We start from the raw sequence: 6780 nt of genomic DNA, 5'->3' as shown, positions 1-6780 counted from the left end.
TATAACTATAACTCTAAGCTAAGACTCTAAGGTAAAACTCTAAACTCTTAACTAAAACTAAACTAAACTAAAACTCTAAGATAAGTCTCGAAGGTAAAACTCAAGATGCTTAACTATATCTAAAATAAACTATAACTTTAACAAAAACTCTAAGCTACGACTCTAAGCTAAAACTCTAAACTATTAACAAAACCCAAACTAAACTAGAACTTCAACAAAAACTCTAATCAAAAGACTCTAAGCCAAAAACTATAAACTCTTAACTAAAATTAAAATAAACCAGAACACTAACAAAAACTCTCAGCTAAGACTATAAGCTAAAAGTCCAAACTATTACCAAAAAATAAAATAAACGAGAACTCTAACAAAAACTCTAAGCTAAAACTCTAATGTAAAACAATAAAATATTAAAAAAAAGTAAAATAAAAGATAGATATATCAAAAACAGTACGGTAAAAAAAAAATCAATTAGAAAAAATAAAACTGAGCGAGAGCTATACCAAAAAATTTAAACATAGATACTAAGCTAAAATTCTAAACTCTTAACTAAAACTAGTGCAAACTATAACTTTAACCGAAAATCTAGTCTAGTACAAAAAGTTAAAAAACTAAAATCTTAGCTAAAAGTAAACTAAACTAGAACTCTAACTGAAACTCAAAGGTGAAACATCAAATTCTTAACTAAAGTTAAACTAAACTAGAACTCTAACAAAAACTCTAAGCTAAGACTCTAAGGTAAAACTCTAAACTCTTAAGTAAAACTAAGCTAAACTAGAACTATAACAAAAACTGTAAGCTAAGACTCATCTAAAACTCGAAACTCTTAACTAAATCTTAACCAATCTATAACTATAAGTAAGACTCTAACATATGACTCTAAGCTAAAAATCTAAATTCTTTACTGCAACTAAACTAAACTTTAACTCTAACTAAAACTCTAAGCTAAGACTCCATGGAAAAACTCTAAACTCTTAACTAAAACTAAATTAAACTGGAACTCTAAATAAAACTAAGCTAAGACTCTAAGCTAAAAACTAAAACTTAACCAAACTTAACTAAAACTTAACCAAACTACAACTTTAAGTAAAATTATAAGCTATGACTCTAAGCTAAAACTCTAAATTCTGAACTGTAACTAAACTAAACTAAACTAGAACTCTGAATAAAACTCTAAGCTAAGACTCTAAGCTAAAAACTCTAAACTCTTAACTAAAACTAAACTAAACTAGAACTATAACAAAAACTCTAAGATAAGACTATAAGCTAAAAAAAAACTATAAAAATTTAACTAAAACAAAAACAAAATAAAACTTTAAGATAAGACTCTAAGCTAAAAACTCCAAACTCTTAACTAAAAGTAAACTAAACTAGAACTCTAACTGAAACTCAAAGGTAAAACATCAAATTCTTAACAAAAATTAAACTAAACTTCAACTCTAATAAAAACTCTAATCTAATATTCTAAGCTAAAACTCGAAACTCTTAACTAAAACTTGACCAAACTACAACTTTAAGTAACATTATAAGCTATGACTCTAAGATAAAATTCTAAATTCGGAACTGTAACTAATCTAAACTAAATTAGAACTCTTAATAAAACTCTAAGCCACGACTATAAGCTAAAACCTCTAAACTCTTAACTAAAACTAAAGTAAACTAGAACTCTAACAAAAACTCTAAGATAAGACTCTAAGCTAAAAAAAACTCTAAACTTTTAACTAAAACTAAACCAAACTAAAACTTTAAGATAAGACTCTAAGCTAAAACTATAAACTCTTAACTAAAAGTAAACTAAAATATAGCTTCAACAAAAACTATAAGATAAGACTCTAAGATAATACTATAAACTCTTAACTAAAACTAAACTAAACTAGGACTCTAACAAAAACTCTAAGCTAAGACTCTAAGCTAAAATTCTAAACTCTTAACTAAAACTAAACTAAACTAGAACTCTAACTAAAACTAAAATAAACTAGAACTCTAACAAAAACTCTAAGCTAGGACTCTAAGATAAAAAACTATAAAATATTAAATAAAAATAAAATAAAATAAAAATAAAAAAAAAAATATAATATATTATTATTTGATAACAATATAAACTATTAATTAAAATAAAAAATATATATAAAAATTACTATAAACTAATAATCCAAGCTAAAAACTCTAAACTCTTAACTATATCTAAACTAAACTTCAACTCCAACTATAACTCTAAGCTAAGACTCTAAGCTAAAACTCTAAACTCTTAACTAAAACTAAACTAAATTAAAACTCTAAGCTAAGTCTTGAAGGTATAACTCCAGACGCTTAAATATATCTAAACTAAACTAGAACTCTAACAAAAACTCTAAGCTACGACTCTAAGCTAAAACTCTAAACTATTAACTAAACCTAAACTAAACTAGAACTTCAACAAAAACACTAAGCAAAAGACTCTAATCCAAAAACTCTAAACTCTTAACTAAAACTAAAATAAACTAGAACTCTAACAAAAACTCTAAGCTAAGACTCTAAGCTAAAATTCTAAACTCTTAACTAAAACTAAACTAAACAAGAACTCTAACTAAAACTCTAAGCTAAGACTCTAAGATAAAACACTAAACTCTTAACTAAAAGTAAACTAAACTAGGACTCTAACTGAAACTCAAAGGTAAAACATCAAATTCTTAACTAAAATTAAACTAAACTAGAACTCTAGCAAAAACTCTAAGCTACGACTCTAAGCTAAAATTCTAAACTCTTAACTAAAACTAAACTAAACTAGAACTTTAACTAAAACTCTAAGCTAAGACTCTAAGGTAAAACACTAAACTCTTAACTAAAAGTAAACTAAACTAGAACTCTAACTGAAACTCAAAGGTGAAACATCAAATTCTTAACTAAAGTTAAACTAAACTAGAACTCTAACAAAAACTCTAAGCTAAGACTCTAAGGTAAAACTCTAAACTCTTAAGTAAAACTAAGCTAAACTAGAACTATAACAAAAACTGTAAGCTAAGACTCAGCTAAAACTCGAAACTCTTAACTAAATCTTAACCAAGCTATAACTTTAAGTAAAACTCTAAGCTATGACTCTAAGCTAAAAATCTAAATTCTTAACTGTAAATAAACTAAACTTTAACTCTAACTAAAACTCTAAGCTAAGACTCTATGTAAAAACTCTAAACTCTTAACTAAAACTAAATTAAACTAGAACTCTAAATAAAACTAAGCTAAGACTCTAAGCTAAAAACTCTAAACTCTTAACTAAAACTAAACTAAACTAGAACTCTAATGAAAACTCTAAGTCTAAGCTAAAACTCTAAACTAAAACTAAACTAAACTAGAACTTTAAAAAAAACTCTAAACTAAGACTCTAAGCTAAAAACACTTAACTCTTAACTAAAACTAAACTAGAACTCTAACAAACACTCTAAGCTGAGACTCTAAGCTAAAATTCTATACTCTTAAGTAAAACTAAACTTAACTAAAACTCTAAGCTAAGGCTCTAAGGTAAAACTTCAAACTCTTAACTATAACTAAACTTAATTAGGACTCTAACAAAAACTCTAAGCTTTTACTCTAAGCTAAAACTCTAAACTCTTAACTAAAACTAAACTAAGACTAAAACTCTAACAAAAACTCTAAGCTAAGACTCTAAGCTATAACTCTAAACTATTAACTAAAACTAAACTAAACTAGAACTCTAATTAAAACTCCAATTCTAAGCTAAAAATCTAAACTAAACTATAACTTCAACACAAAACTATAAACAAAGACTCTAAGATAAAAACTATAAACTCTTAACTGAATCAAAACTAAAATACAACTCTAAAAAAAACCTTAAGATAATACTATGGTAAAATTCTAAACTCTTAAATAAAATTTAACTAAACTAAAACTCTAATCTAAGAATATAAGCTAAAAACTCTAAACTCTTAACTAACAATAAACTAAACTAGAAATCTTAACAAAAACTCTAAGCTAAGACTCTATGCTAAAAAACTCTAAACTCTTAACTAAAACTAAACTAAACTAAAACTCTAAGCTAAGACTCTAAGCTAAAACTCTAAACTCTTAACTATTACTAAACTAAACTTCAACTTTAACAAAAACTCTGAGCTAAGACTCTAAACTAGAACTCTAAACTCTTAACCATTACTAAACTAAACTTCAACTTTAACAAAAACTCTAAGCTAAGACTCTAAGCTAAAACTCTAAACTCTTAACTATTACTAAACTAAACTAGAACTTCGACGAAAATTATGCTAAGACTCTAGGCTAAAAACTCTAAACTCTTAACTAAAACTAAACTAAACTAGAACTCTAACAAAAACTCTAAGCTAAGACTCTAAGCTAAAATTCGAAACTCTTAACTAAAACTTGACCAAACTACAACTTTAAGTAAAATTATAAGCTATGACTCTAAGCTAAAACTCTAAATTCTGAACTGTAACTAATCTAAACTAAATTAGAACTCTGAATAAAACTCTAAGCCACGACTCTAAGCTAAAAACTCTAAACTCTTAACTAAAACTAAAGTAAACTAGAACTCTAACAAAAACTCTAAGCTAAGACTCTAAGCTAAAAAAAAAACTCTAAACTTTTAAACTAAAACTAAACCAAACTAAAACTTTAAGCTAAGACTCTAAGCTAAAACTATAAACTCTTAACTAAAACTAAACTAAACTAGAGCTTCAACAAAAACTCTAAGCTAATACTCTAAGATAAAATTCTAAACTCTTAACTAAAATTAAACTAAACTTGGACTCTAACAAAAACTCTAAGCTAAGACTCTAGGCTAAAACTCTAAACTCTTAACTAAAAATAAACTAAACTAGAACTCTAACTAAAACTAAACTAGAACTCTAACAAAAACTCTAAGCTAAGACTCTAAGCTAAAAAACTCTAAACTCTTAAATAAAACTAAACTAAAGTAAAACTTAAACAATAACTCTAAGCTATGATTATTTGATAAGACTCTAAACTCTTAAGTAAACTAAACTAGAACTCCAACAAAGACTCTAAACTATGATTCTAAGCTAAAACTCTAAATTCTTAACTATATCTAAACTAAACTTCAACTCTAACTATAACTCTAAGCTAAGACTCTAAGCTAAAACTCTAAACTCTTAACTAAAACTAAACTAAACTAAAACTCTAAGCTAAGTCTCGAAGGTAAAACTCTAGACGCTTAACTATATCTAAAATAAACTAGAACTCTAACAAAAACTCCAAGCTACGACTCTAAGCTAAAACTCTAAACTATTAACAAAACCTAAACTAAACTAGAACTTCAACAAAAACTCTAAGCAAAAGACTCTAAGCGAAAAACTCTAAACTCTTAACTAAAACTAAAATAAACTAGAACTCTAACAAAAACTCTAAGATAAGACTATAAGCTAAAATTATAAATTCTTAACTTAAACTAAACTAAACAAGAACTCTAGAAAAAACTCTACGATAAGACTCCAAGCTAAAACACCAAACTCTTAACTAAATGTAAAATAAACTAGACCTCTAGCTCAAACTCAAAGGTAAAACATCAAATTCTTAACTAAAACTAAACTAAACTAGAACTCTAGCAAAAACTCTAAGCTACGACTCTAAGCTAAAATTCTAAACTCTTAACTAAAACTAAACTAAACTAGAACTCTAACTAAAACTCTATGCTAAGACTCTAAGGTAAAACACTAAACTCTTAGCTAAAAGTAAACTAAACTAGAACTCTAACTGAAACTCAAAGGTAAAACATCAAATTCTTAACTAAAGTTAAACTAAACTAGAACTCTAACAAAAACTCTAAGCTAAGACTCTAAGGTAAAACTCTAAACTCTTAAGTAAAACTAAGCTAAACTAGAACTATAACAAAAACTGTAAGCTAAGACTCAGCTAAAACTCGAAACTCTTAACTAAATCTTAACCAAGATATAACTTTAAGTAAGACTCTAAGCTATGACTCTAAGCTAAAAATCTAAATTCTTAACTGTAACTAAACTAAACTTTAACTCTAACTAAAAATCTAAGCTAAGACTCTATGGAAAAACTCAAAACTCTAAACAAAAACTAAATTAAAATACAACTATAAATAAAAAGACTCTAACAATATAAGCTAAAAAATACCAACCATCAACCAAAAATAAACTAAACTTGAACTCTAACTAAAAACCCAAGTGTAAGCTAAAACTCTAGAATAAAACTAAACTAAACTAGAACTCTAAGGAAAAAACTGAACTGAGAATCTAAGATAAAAACACTCAACTCTTAACTAAAAATAAACTAAACTAGAACTCTAACAAAAACTCTAAGCTGAGACTCTAAGCTAAAATTCTATACTCTTAAGTAAAACTAAACTTAACTAAAACTCTAAGCTAAGTCTCTAAGGTAAAACTCAAAACTATTAACTATAAATAAACTAAAATATAACTCTAACAAAAACTCTAAGCTAAGAATATATGATAAAACTATAAACTATTAAATAAAAATAAACTAAACTATAACTCTAACAAAAACTCTAAGATAAGACTCTAAGCTAAAACTCTAAACTCTTAACTAAAACTAAACTAAACTAGAACTCTAACTAAAACTCCAAGTCTAAGATAAAACTCTAAACTAAACTATAACTTCAAAAAAAAACTATAAACTTAGACTATAATATAAAAACTCTAAACTATTAACTAAAACTAAATTAAACTAGAACTCTAAAAAAAAACACTAAGATAAGACTATGGTAAAAATCTAAACTCTTAAATAAAATTAAACTAAACTAAAACTCTAATCTAAGAATCTAAGCTAAAAACT

Source organism: Artemia sp. Qi Xiang Cuo, chromosome 7 (genome assembly GCF_049724085.1).
Source record: "Artemia sp. Qi Xiang Cuo chromosome 7, ASM4972408v1, whole genome shotgun sequence".
Lineage (NCBI taxonomy): Eukaryota > Metazoa > Arthropoda > Branchiopoda > Anostraca > Artemiidae > Artemia > Artemia sp. Qi Xiang Cuo.
This window is presented reverse-complemented; position numbering follows the sequence as displayed.